This window comes from Molossus molossus, unplaced genomic scaffold, assembly GCF_014108415.1.
Source record: "Molossus molossus isolate mMolMol1 unplaced genomic scaffold, mMolMol1.p scaffold_m16_p_12, whole genome shotgun sequence".
Taxonomy (NCBI): Eukaryota; Metazoa; Chordata; class Mammalia; order Chiroptera; family Molossidae; genus Molossus; species Molossus molossus.
The window spans coordinates 24,019,033-24,032,922 of NW_023425347.1; positions in this window are offsets into that span (position 1 = coordinate 24,019,033).

Consider the following 13,890-nt stretch of genomic DNA (forward strand, 5'->3'; position numbering starts at 1 on the left):
CTAAGGGTGAGGATATTTTTCTGTCACTGACTGGTATTTTAGAAAACATGTGATTGTGTTCAGCCTTGTAGAATGTTTGCCACTGGGAGCTGTACATTCAAATAAAAGCTAGATCGACTTCCGGTCAAGATGGCAGCGCAGGTAAACGCGGTACCGTGTCCTCCCACAACCACATCAAAGTTACAACTAAACTACAGAACAACCATCATTCAGAACTGCCTGAAATCAAGCTGAATGGAAGTCCTACAACTACGGAATTAAAGCAGCAGCCACATCCAGACTGGTAGGAGGGGCAAAGGCTCGAGGGGCAGAGGGGCGACAGGCTGGTCCCACACCCACGTGTGGCGGATAAAAATCAGGAGGACACCTCGGCTGGGGAGGTCCTTCCTGAGGACTGAGGGGTCCCCGTCCCACACCAGGTGCCCTGCTCAGGGTTCCAGTGCCAGGAAGAGAATCCCCATAACTTCTGGCTGGAAAAACCAGCGGGAACTGAGGCTCAGGGAGGCTGAGGCGGCTGGAGCCCCAGGCAGCTCCTTAAAGGGCCCGCGCACGGACTTATCTGACTCTCTCCCTCTAAGCTTGGAGGGGAGGCAGCTCTAGGGTACCAGAGACATACAGGGAAGAACTGAGCTGTTTGGCACTGAGTGAGGGCTGGAGAGGGGGCTTTCTCAGAGACAGACGTGCTGTCAGAGGCCTTTGTTCCTTTGGTGAGCCCTTCCCTAGGGCGGCAGACAGTCGCCATATCTGGGACTCCAGCAACCTGGCTCACACTAGTAGCCCCGCCCTGCTGACTCCCTGAGGCCCCGCCCCACCCCACGCAACTTTCAGGCCCACCCAAGCTGTTGCCACTTGTTTTACCTTAGGATTGACCTGTCTTGGATCCTGCTTCAGGTTTTCCTAAATTCTTTCAAACAAGCAGCATCTGGTCTCAGCTAGCCCCATACCGCTCGTTAAGTAATACACAGAAACAAACACAGGGAGGCAGCCAAAATGAGGAGACAAAGAAACAGGTCCCAAATGAAAGATCAGAACAAAACCCCAGGAAAAGAACTAAGCGAAATGGAGATAAGCAACCTAACAGATGCTGAGTTCAAAATACTGCTTATAAGGATGCTCAATGAACTTAGTGAGAACCTCAGTGAACTTAGGGAGGGCCTCAAGAGCATAAAAAAGGACCAGTCAGAGATGAAGGATACACAGTCAGAAATGAAAGAGGCACTAACTGAAATAAAGAATAATTTACACAGATTCAATAGTAGAGTAGGTAAAGCCAAGAAGCAAGCCATCGATTTGGAATATAAGGAAGCAAAAAACACCCAATCTGAACAGCAAAAAGAAAAAAAGAATCCAAAAAAAATGAGGATAGTGTAAGGAGCCTCTGGGACAACTTCAAGCGTGCCAACATTCGCATCTTGGGGGTGCCAGAAGGAGAAGAGAGAACAAGAAATTGAAAACCTGTTTGAAACAATAATGGCAGAAAACTTTCCTAACTTGGTGAAGGAAACAGACATACAAGTCCAGGAAGCACAGAGAGTCCCAAACAAGATGAACTCCAAGAGGCCCACACCTAGACACATCATCATCAAAATGCAAAAGGTTCAAGACAAAGAGAATCTTAAAAGCAGCAAGAGAAAAGCAGATAATTACCTACAAGGGAGTTCCCATAAGACTGTCAGCTGATTTCTCAAAAGAAACTTTGCAGACCAGAAGGGACTGGCAAGAAATATTCAGAGTGAATGAAAAGCAAGAACCTACAACCAAGGTTACTCTATCCTGCAAAGCTGTCATTTAGAATTGATGGCCATATAAAGAATTTCCCAGACAAAGAAAAGCTAAAGGAGTTCATCACCACCAAACCATTATTATATGAAATGTTGAAGGGTCTTCTTGAAGAAAAAGATAAAAAATATAAACAAACAAAATGGCAATGAATACATATCTATCGACAATTGAATCTACAAACAAAATGCATAGGCAGAACAGAAACATTCTCATAGATACAGAGAACATTTTGTTGGTTGCCAGATGAGAGGGGGGTGGGGGCAATGGGTGTAAGAGGTGAAGGGATTAAGAAGAACAAATTGGTTGCTAGACTGACAAACCTCAAAGGGAAGGGGAGTTGGGAGGTGGGAAGAAATAAACCAAAGAACTTATATGCATATATGCATAACCAATGGACACAGACAACAGTGTGGGGAAAGGCAGGAGGGAGGCGGGAGAGAGGAGGAGGGGGGCCAATAGGGGGAAAATGAGGAACATCTGTAATATATTCAACAATAAATATAAGTTTGAAAAAAAAAAAAAAAAAAGCTGGATCAAGGAAAGGGGATTGTTGGCAGAGCACCTGTAGGTAATTGATTTACAAAAGCATGTCGGTTGGTTTGTTCGGAGTTTTAATCTTTCCTTTCAGTGAAACGTTGGCCCAGGACTTGTAGATCTACCTATGCTTATAGTTCAGAAGGGCAAAGTACTGTACATCATGAGCGTTTGGCAGTATCTATGTGCCAAGAACTATTCTGGGATTCAACCACTGCTTCAATGTGGAGTGATCAATCATTTATTCACTCATTCAGCAAGTTTGTATGGAGGGCCGGACATGTGCCAGACATTGTTGTTGGCCTTGGGAGTGCAGCAGTGAGCAAAACAGACACAACTCTTGGCCCACAGGGATCCTGCACACTACTTGGGGAGAAGCAGGCACATGGATGGTATTTGAAGCCACGAGACTAGATGAGATCACCAAAGGTGAGAATCTAGATAGAAAAGAGAAGAAGTAAAAAGAAAAATGTTCTGGGCCCTCCAATGGGAAGAGATCAGGGATATGAGGAAATCAAGGAACTGAGAAATAAGAAGGTGAGAAGGATATTGATTTGAGATCACCAAGAATTACGGCAAGAAGAACGTTAAGAGTGCAATAGTGACCTGGGAGCTAAAATATTCAAGGGATAAACCATCCACAAAATTTTGCTTATTATGCAATCAAGTAGAATAACTCAACTGGTATAAAACCCAACAGATATTTATTTTACAATTGTGCCACATATTAACTTCTATTAACTATCCTTTAGCACCACCTGCTGGACACAGACCAAAGCAAATAACTCGAGAAGAATGTAGCCTCCAAGGAAAGTCCTTGGGAGTTTTATAAATTTCATGAAGGGTGGGAAAAAATAGAAAAGTCCTTTATTGTACCGTGATTAATTGGATAATCACTTTGGAATGTCACGAGGTGTAATACATTTCACAAATCTTGGCTTCTGAAATATCTAGGAAAGAAATAGAAGAAAAAAGAAAGATGTATAAGAGGGAAGCAGAGTTTGAGGAAGATTAAAGGAGAAACACAAAGGAAAAAGAGGAGGAAGCTGGAATGAGACAGAATTTTCTAATTATTCTATAAGGTGTATTTTGGGGAATATACTGTCTATTTTGTTATTTTTTCATGCCTACAGGTGTTTCCCCACCCCCAATAAGTTAGTTTTCTGTAATTATATATCCCATCTTAAACATTGCTTGTGACATGCCCACCTTACCTGTATCTAGTACAAGGCCAGGCAAAGAATAGATGCTTAATACTTACCAAATATTAAGAGAATTAAGAATGAAGAAGAAGCGATCAAAAGTAAAGACAGTTGTACAACAATGTGGATGTACTTCACATAACAAAACTGCAAAACTCTTATTCTTTGGAGCATTTGAGATCTCGCTTCTCGGCATATGTCATCCCTTTGGCTCAACTCAACTATTATAAAAATTCTCTACAGGTTTGGACATTTCTTACGTCGACGTTACATACATTTCTTTATTGTTTAACTTGTTGGGCTTTTTACAGTTTTTAGGTGAAAGCATTCTAACTGGTAGAGTGACTCGGTTGGGGGTTTGTTTCGGTAGTGACGGCGCTGGTTTGTATTGGCAGTGATGCTGACACAGTCCATTCCATCAACAGGGCAGAGGAGAAAAAGGGCAGCACCATTTTGAGGTGCACTGAAAAAACATCTAGGAAAACTCAAAATATATTTGACTTTTCACTTACTAAGCAATGAATAGAAAAATACTTATGAGCCCTCTCAGAGTGTGCAGAAGCATTTTGGAAACAGCCATCTGAAAGTCTCCAGGTCTTTCTCTCTATTCCCAACTCCAATCTATACGGGTCTCCGGAGTCAAACAACTGCTGGGCTCTACGGGAAGTGGGATGAAAGCAAGGTCTCCAGCAGACTCCAGCAGCGAGGACCAGCATAGGGCTTTCTCTCCCAGGGCACAACAGTGGCCTAGAGATCAGTCTCAGGGTTGGCCATAGAGGATTTGGGAAGAACATGGCTTTCAGAGATAATAGGAGTCCCTGGTGAAAATCACCAGCCACCTGGCCTCCAAGACCTTGAGAAGCTGCATGGCTTAGTGTAGCCCTCCCTGCCCATGAGGTTGGTAATGTACATGGAGACCACCGTCAAGCACCCTCCTCCATGCACATGAGGAAGGATGCGGCAGCAGTCTGACTTCTACACCTGGAATTCCCTGGAGAGGAGACTGGTTTGCCTCCTTCTTCCTGTGACTGCTCCAGTCAGATGTGCAACAATAACAACAACAACAGTGACAACAGTTCCCCTCTAAGGAAGATCATCAGTTAAAGGCAGGATGACAAGTTGTAGCAAATAGAAGACATGCCCAAGGACACAAAGCTGCTGGAGGAGACAGAGAGCAACTTAGTGGGGAAAATAAGGTCAAATAAAGGGAGCCATTGGCAACATAGAAAACAATTTATGAAGCGAAAAGACAGAATTTTACCAATTGGGCAGTTCCAAAGATAAAAAGAAAAAAACGTTTACTGTTAAGGTCAAAATTCCTAGACTTGGAAAAGCAAGTCCAAAAAATATCTCAATGACCAGAGGGGAAAAAATGTATATCAAAAGAGAAGAGAAGTGATTTGGAGACTAGGCCTAAGCACTTAATTGTGTAATAGAGTTCTAGAAGAGAGACAATACTACAAAAGTAAATAAATAAAAGAGAATTTCTATAAGTTAAATTGATAATGGTGCCCTGCAGATTGAAGGGTATATTGATTTCCAGACTGCGTGAATGAAAAAAATATACACTTTTCAGAAAATCCCAATAAAATTCCTGAATTTAAAAAAGAAAGAGAAAATCATAAGGAACATATCACTACCCAAAGAAAAAAAATTACACTGGCATTGGACTTTTCATAAATAACACTAGAAACTAAAAGACAATAGAATCAAACCTACAGATTTGTACAAGGAAATAACTCTAAGCCTCAATCCTATACCCAACTAAGATATCCCATCTCACATTTCCAAGAAATTTGAAGGTATGCATGAATACAGACATTATATCACTTAGTAGCCCAGGACTTTTCTCAAGGAAATGCCCTAACAAAACCACAAACCCGAACAGATAATAAGTTAGGGCTCGATGAAGATGACAGGAAGCAGCCATGAGCAATAAAACTGGAGACAGTTACATCTATAATACATCCACATCGAGCTTCCTAAATGAGTAAGGATAGAATGTCAGGGAATCTGTATGTAAGCAAATGTGGACTCCTAAAACGAGCATATTTTATAGATAATTGATCAATATTAAATCAAAAGCACTGAATTAGAACAAACAGGAACTGGAGACAGTAGTAACTAAAATCATGCTAAAATGTTTAACTTAAGACCAGGTTAAGAAGAAGAAAAAAAATCATTTAAAAAATATTCACTGATCTTATGGAGGCCTGTGGAATGTAGGGGAGAAACAGTTCATTAGGGGCCACCTCTGGAAGGGCTCAAGCTGGCTGGTTGTGGGGAGGTTCTCTGGTAACCCCACTGAGAAGCCAGGCTTTCCCTCGTCTTCCCGTAGTCTGCACTGGCCTAGGGGAGTGCAGCCTCTACAGGCCCTGAAATGCAACTTGATCCTATGAAATAGCAGGTTTTGATCAGGCTGAGTGACATGAAATTGCCCGTAATTGGAACATATTTAACCTGCAATTTTTATATTACAGAGAGTGGAATGCAATATTCCAGTCAAGCCAGTTTGCCAGGCCATCTGCCATGGACATGACTTTTTTCCTTTGCTATATTCTTTGTTAAGTGGAAGATGTTAGTCTTTCTAGCTACTGATTTGCAGGCCAGCAATTATTCACCGTGGGCTGAGGGCTAGAGTCCCTGTGCGTGTGTCCACCTCGGCGCTGCAGCTGTGAGTACTCCTTTGCTTGTTTTCCGCTGTGAATTTCCAACGTTCGAGCTGCACAGATTTCAACAAGTTTGGAAGGACAAAGAAATAGGCAGTCCCTCCTTGGAGAACTAAACAAATGGTTCCAAATTGTCAAGCAGTCACAACATTTCTGCGAAAATAGCAATTCCCTGCATTGTCCAATTCTCACAATGGTAGACACAGAGACAAAATGAAATTTTCCATTTAGAGAACTTATGAGATGAAATTTAGGACGAATTTACCAGCATTTGTACGTTGACTATGGAATTAATTACAATAATTTATAATATTGATGAAGTAAAAATAATCAAAGCCTCCAACAACAGGATTGGTTAAATAAATAACAGCATCTTCCAGCAACATTTTTAGAATTGCAAATCCTCTTAAGTGGTTTTAAAGTATTTTCAGCAATTTTGAATGGCAATACCTGAGTTAAATAAAAAATATTTTAAAGTATTTGATCAATATAGTAATAATTTTGTTATAAAATTTATTTAAATACAGTAGATGCAGTCAGGTCTGGGGGGTTATTAGTTAATTAGAAATAGTCAAGTAGATAGTCTTAAGAAACAACACATATATATCCTAAATATTTTATTTTAACTTAAAACATTTACATATACTCTCATTTGAAAATACTTCAATGTATATAATACCAAGGCATGATCAAAATTCTCACCCGAACCACATCCACGAAGCATTATCCACAGTTGTCATTTCAGTTTCCTTAAATTGGAGGGTGGAATTTGTACATTTTATGTGTAGAACCTTCAAGATTTTTTTGTAATTTTTTTTATTTTTAATTTTATTTTTATCCTCACCCGAGGACATTTTTCCATTTTTTGTTCAGATAGAGTGGGAGGGAGAGAGAGAGAGAAACATCAACATGAAAGTGCCACATCGAGTGGTTGTCACCCGCGGGACCCAACCAGGGCCGGGGACAAACTGCAACCGAGGTTCGTGCCCTTAGCAGGAACCGAACCCGGATCTCTCTGGACTGCAGGCCGATGCTCTCACTGCTGAGCCAAACCGGCCAGGGCCCTTCAAGATTTTTAGAAACAATCTTGTTCATTCCTCTACAGACCACTTTTTAAAAAGCTCTTGAAAATTAAATAGAGTAGCCAGTATAAAGGGTATTAATAGGTTTTGGAACAAACATAACTGACTCTTGGTAAATGGCGGCTGGGCCCCCGGGACGGGGAACTGGGGCCTGCTGGAAGTGTGGCCCTCCAGAAAGCGCAGCTCCCTGTGGGCATGCGGGCAGAGCGAAGGCATGCAGGGGGCAGTCCTGCGTGCGCCTCAGAACCACCTGGAGGGCTTGTTAAAACCCAGATCCCAGGGCCCACAGTCTGATGCAGAGGTCTGGGGTGTGGCCTGAGAACCTGCACTTACTACCAGTTCCCAAGTGATGCTGATGTTGCTGGTGGGGGAGCCACATTCTGGAAACCACCAGCATAGACCAATCCCACCAATTAGTAAATGAAGTTGGGTTAAGTGCTAATCCTCTGTATGGTCTTTCTCCCATTTAACAAATAAACAGTGCTGTTTAAGTTAAGCAGGACAAGTATAAATTGTTAGGCGTTTTTAAATGGTATATTGTGTTTGGTTTAAAGATTGAATTCTATTACAAAGAGGGGAATTTTATGTATTCATTACAAGGAATTAAATTACTGCTTTCACAACCCTGGTGTTTAGAATGACTGCATATTGTGCTTAAAATGGCCAATCACTTTATTTGTCTGACTATAATTTCTTATGTGTGTTTTCAATTTGTTTCTAAATGACAAGAGACAAGGTTTCAGACCCTCAACTGCAATCACTTTTCTGTCCATAGCACTTTGCAAATGTGGTGAGCCTTTATTTCTGAGCAATAAGAAAGCAGCTCGGACCTGAGATATAACCATCCCTCTTTATTTCTCCTTTTCACATGGGCTTTGGAAGCACACCCGAGGTCTCAGTGTAATGAGGATGAAATTCAAGTGTGCAGAGATGAATTCCACTTCTTGAACGAGAGAAGAGTCTGCAGGTGGATTTGCAAAACCACTTGCCTCTGACCTCAGGGTTCATGGTTTTAAAAACAGAAATGGAAATGTGTGTTCTGGCTGTCTCTGACTATGGGAACTCCCTAGAAACACACCAAGGAAACTCAACAATCTTATATCATTACACTGTAGAAGTAGGTTTGTTTATGAGTGAACAAAACAGTTATGTGGCATGAATCCATTTCTGTGAGGAAGAAGTGTTGAGGCACCCAGCACACAATGTTCCCAGCAGCTACCCTGGTGGGAGGGGAAATGCTGGATTCCTGGTGGTTTTTGCTTAGGTTTTTCAGTATTGCCTATTACATATGAGTTACGTAATTTACAAAAAGGCAGCTATTATTTTTTTAAAAAGCAAATACAGCTGACACAGAAAGACCGTAACTGTCATCTCCCACAGTTTATTTTAAAATAATGCCCTTATTTACCACTGTTCTAAAAGAAATCATGGCGAAGACAGGTTATGTGGGTGCAAAAGTGATCTGTCTGCTGACACGCCGAAGCATTACACACCTTTAAAATGCAGCCTTTGTCGTATAATTACTGCTTCAAAGACTAGCTATTTACTCATAATGGATTAACAAACACAGAAATAAGTGCAGCCATAAATTACCAGTAGTTGCTATAGCAACACTTTATGATAAATTCTATTTTTGTCCCTGTGATTGCAAAATTACTCTGGCTAACAAGAATTTTACAATGTGTAATATTTTCAATATATGTGAAATATTTTAAAAACATACCTTTTAAATATTATTGTAAATATAAATAAGTTATCCATAAGCCCCCCCCACACACACACACACATAACCACTGGAGGATTTACTGTATACCAAATTATCTTCTATTTCACACAGCAAGACCATCTTTCATGAGAAAGTCTGTACAGGCATTTTTCAGTCGCCCCCTATTGAAATGATTATAGAGACATTTACCCAATCCTGTCTTCCTGACTCACAACTTCCTGAAGGCTGTGATTTGCTTTTTCAGTTGAAATATCCTGGTGGTTGTTCCAAACTTTATGTTTTAAGAATAAGAAAACCAATTATGTTATTTCAGCAAAAAAAAAAAAAAAAAATGAACATGATCCTAGAGGCTCAATGTTTAAAATCTCAATCTTTCTTTTCCATTGCAATCAATATAAATCATCCTTCGAAAAAACAAAAAAGGATGATCACAGAAAACACTCACATTTACATTTGAAATTGTGTGTGTGTGTTAATGTTGCAGGAATGTGGTTGATGGTTCATGGGAGGCAGCGCAGAATCAAACAGCTTCACCCCTCGTTGGTTCTGGTGCTCTGTGAAGGTGAGGATGCTTAGCGTCTCTGCGCCCCGTTTCTTTGTCCCTGGCTCTCAGATGGTTTTGTGAGTAGCATCATACTTAGAGCTTTACAGCAGTTCCCGGCATCCAAGCGTTCCACATTTTCATTGTCGCCCTTCCCATCCAGTGACAGTGAAGGTCTCACTAAGAAAATCCAGGTGTCATTTAGAGTGTGTTACTCCTTAGCATGCTTTATTCTATACATCTGTATTTTAATTCAACAAACATGTCATCCAAGCCACTATAAATAAACAGGCAAGAGCATAAGCTTTGAAGAGAAAGTATTATTTGGATATTTATCAAATTTAGAAGTTTAATTTACAACTATCATTATGAATTTGAATTTAATGTATTTTGGTCATTTAAATTTTATTATTTACAGTGATCTGAATGATACCCCAATCTTTGCCTACGTGTCCTAGTACAATTGTTTTAGCTACTCTAATATTTTATGAGATTGGCACATACCACCACAAGATAATCTTTATAGAAAAACCTCGGGACAGAGGAAAAACATCATGTTGCTCACATAAGATTTTATATCAATAATATGCTATAAATATTATGGCATATTCTACTTTACACGGTACTTTTAAACACATTTGATTTGGTACAACTCCATGAAGGTGGCTATCCCAAATTAACATATAAGGTAATGGAGACACAGAGAACTTACCCAGGACTTTCCAGGTCACGCAGTTAAAAGTAAACTCTGGGCTCTCAATTCTGTTTCATTGGTCTGTGTGTCTGTTTTCCTGCCAATACCATGCTAAAAAGCTTCTGCACAGCAAAAGAAACCACCAACAAAACAAAAAGGCAACCAACCAAATGGGAGAAGATATTTGCAAACAACAGCTCTGACAAGAGTTTCACATCCAAAATATGCAAAGAACTCATACAACTCAACAACAAACAAACAATCCAATTAAAAAATGGGCAGAGGACCTGAACAGATACTTCTCCTAAGAAGACATACAAGTGGCCAACAGATATATGAAAAGATGCTCAACTTCACTATTAGGGAAATGAAAATCAACATTACAATGAGCTCTGGCCGGTTTGGCTCAGTGGTTGGAGCATCAGCATGTGGACCAGAGAGTCCTGGGTTTGGTTCCTGCTAGGAGCATGTACCAAAAACAAAACAAAACAAAACAAAAAACCCACAATGAGATACCACCTCACTCCTATTAGAATAGTTATTATCAACAAGACAAATAATAACAAGTGTTGGAGAGATTGTGGAAAAAAAGGAACCCTCATTTGCTGCTGGTAGGAATGTACACTGGTACAGCCACTATGAAAAAAAGTAGGGAGATTCCTTAAAAAATTAAGAATACAGTTATAATATGACCCAGCAACTCCTCTTCTGGATATCTACCTGAAAAATTTGAAAACAATTTTTTGTAAAGACATATGCACCCCTATGTTTATTGCAGCATTACTTATAGTGGCCAAGACATGGAAACAACCGAAGTTTCCTTCAATAGATAATTGGATAAAGATGTGGTACATATACAAAGTAGAATACTACTCAGCCATAAGAAAAGATCAAATACTGCCATTGTGACAACATGGATGGACCTTGAGAAATAAGTCAAACAGGAAACACTAGAACCACGTGATTTCACTCATATGCAAGATATAAAACTGAAAGCACCAAATGAACAAACAAGAAAAGTAAACAAAAACTCATAGACACAGACAACAGTATGGTGGTTACCAAAGGGTAAAGGGGGTCAAATATATGCCAATGGAAGATGATTTGACTTTGGGTGGTGCAATGTACAGATCATGTATCATAGAAATGCACACTTGAAACTTATATTAATGTCACCCCAATACATTTTTAAAAAGTAAACTCTGGTTCTTAAAGGCTTTGGTTCTAAAATGAGTTTTGAAAGAAGTCTACCACCACCATCATACCTCACTGGCTGTAGGAGTCCTAAGTCCTGTGGGCTATAGAAACCTAAGGTATCCATTTGCAACAACTGAAAGGAAATGTATAAATAGGAGCAATGGAGGGGTCCGCAAGTCAAATGGGCACTCCCCCAACCACTGGTTCCCAAAAAACAAGCCATCTCCTGGGGCTGTCCTCCTGCTTCTGGAAGATGTATGGGTACATTGATTCATCCATTAAAGAAATATTACATAGCATTTTTGATGTGTCATTCACTGTTTGAGCTACAAAAAATGCAGCCATGAACAAGACAGACTCATCTCTTGCCCTGATACACTTGAAATAACTAGTGGTGAAGATGAAAACCGCAGGCAATTCCACACAAGGTGGCAAGTGCAACGATGAGTAGTCCAGGGTGCTAAAAGGAAACTACGAGAACAGGTTACCAACCCTGACCAGGGCATTTGGAGGAAGTGATCTAAGTAGAGACATAAACAAGAAGGCATTAGTCAACTAAAATAGTAAGTAGGGAAGAGGGGGAAGAAGGCACAGCATGTGCAAAGACCCAGAGGCTAGGGGGAGTGTGATGAATTTGAGGAACTGGAAATGTTATATGGGTGAATTGTGAAAGCTGAGATCCTTACCAGTCACAAAAAGGAGTCTAGACTTTATCTTGACAATGGAAGGGGCCAACGAAGGGTTTTAAACAGAGGACTGCTGTACAAAGATCAAGATAACTGTTGAAGTAATTTAGCTGAATGATGATAGGATGGTCTAAACTAGGTAGTGACGGGGAAAGTATGAAAATGGATGCAAGAGAGCCTTAGAATGTATACTTGTAGACCTGATGATTGGTTGTCTGTGGGTGGTAAGAGGAAGGGAAGAAACAAAGTACAAATCCAATAGGATGAGGGCTCCCAAATTCTTCAGCCCCAAGTGCCTGCAGGGAAGTAAGGCACAGACATTAGGGCCTCCTCTCTGCTTACCTCTTCCTTCGGATCTCCTCCTGCTCCTAGACACAATTGAAGTTTCTCTTTTTTATATGGAGGAAACCATACTTTATTTCGTTCTGAGAATTGCATACTGCTTCCTTAAGCTATATTCATGAAACTGTAATCCAACCAACTTCAAGATATTGCTTTATTCCTTCACAACACAAAGAGAATTTAGAAAGATAAATATCTAGCATATGAAGGATACAGATCATTAAAATATATAAAACAGGTTGTGAACTCTGATGAAGAAGACACCTACGAAGAAGGGCTCCTGGTGGCTAACTGGGCTTAAATTTTGTAAAAGAGTCCAGCAGCCATTTCTTTTTTTTTTTTTATCCTCCCCGAGGATATTTTTTTTCCATTTTTTGTACAGATAGAGAGGGAGGGAGAGAGAGGAAGGGAGAGAGAGAGAAACATCGATGTGAAGGGACACATCGAGTGGCTGCCACCCGCACGACCAACCAGGGCCGGGGACAAAGTGCAACTGAAGTACGTGCCCTTAGCGGGAACCGAACCCGGGTCTCTCTGTACCCAAGGCCGACGCTCTAACCGCTGAGCCAAACTGGCCAGGGCCCAGCAGCCATTTCTATACAGGGACCTCTCACACAAACTGTATTTCATGGAGAAGCTGGTGTTGGACTCCCTGCCTCTGCACTGAACTGCCTGCCTGCACTGTGTCTCTGCCCTTTGAGCCAGCCCTTCTAAAGAAGTTCCCGGAATCCCATTTCAACCAATAGCACCACCCAAATGGAGCTGCGCAGCTCTGACCAACCAGAGTGGCTCTATTCTGACCAATCAGGACCATGCCTTTTGGACCTATCAAACTGAAAGGATGTGGAATACTCATTTGCATGAGGAAAGACCAATCAGGGACCAGCTCCTCTCTGGCTCTGAGACTGGACTTTTCATTTCTATCCGCTGTGTCTCCCCGGCTGAGTTGAAACACCAAAGATGTCTCACCAGAGCAGAGCTAGCAGACAGGTGCCGGCCAGAGCAGGTTGGCTCAGAATGGAGCAGGCCAAAGCACAGTGGAGGAGGCCACCACAGCACAAAACAGACCAGCAAGGAGCAGAGAAGACCATCGAGCACAAAGGGCTGGAGCAGAGCCAAGCCCTCTAGCTGGAGAGGAGCCTGGCCCCAGGGCCGCCTCACAGTCCTGCTGTTTTCACAGCTGTGCTGTATCACAATTGAGTTGTTTTGCACTGAATAAAGTTTCCTTCTTCACTGTACCTCATATTGGGGATTCCTGATGGCGTTGAATTGGCGCCAACAACCATCAGTTGACAAGAGCCATGCAATTTGTCTTAAAGGACCCTCAAAGGGTGAACACAGCCGGGGGCAGGAGGGAAAAGGAAGGGTTTCATTTGGCACAAACATGTTCATGTAAGCTGGGAGGTACTCATAAAGAAGTCTTCACAATGTTTGG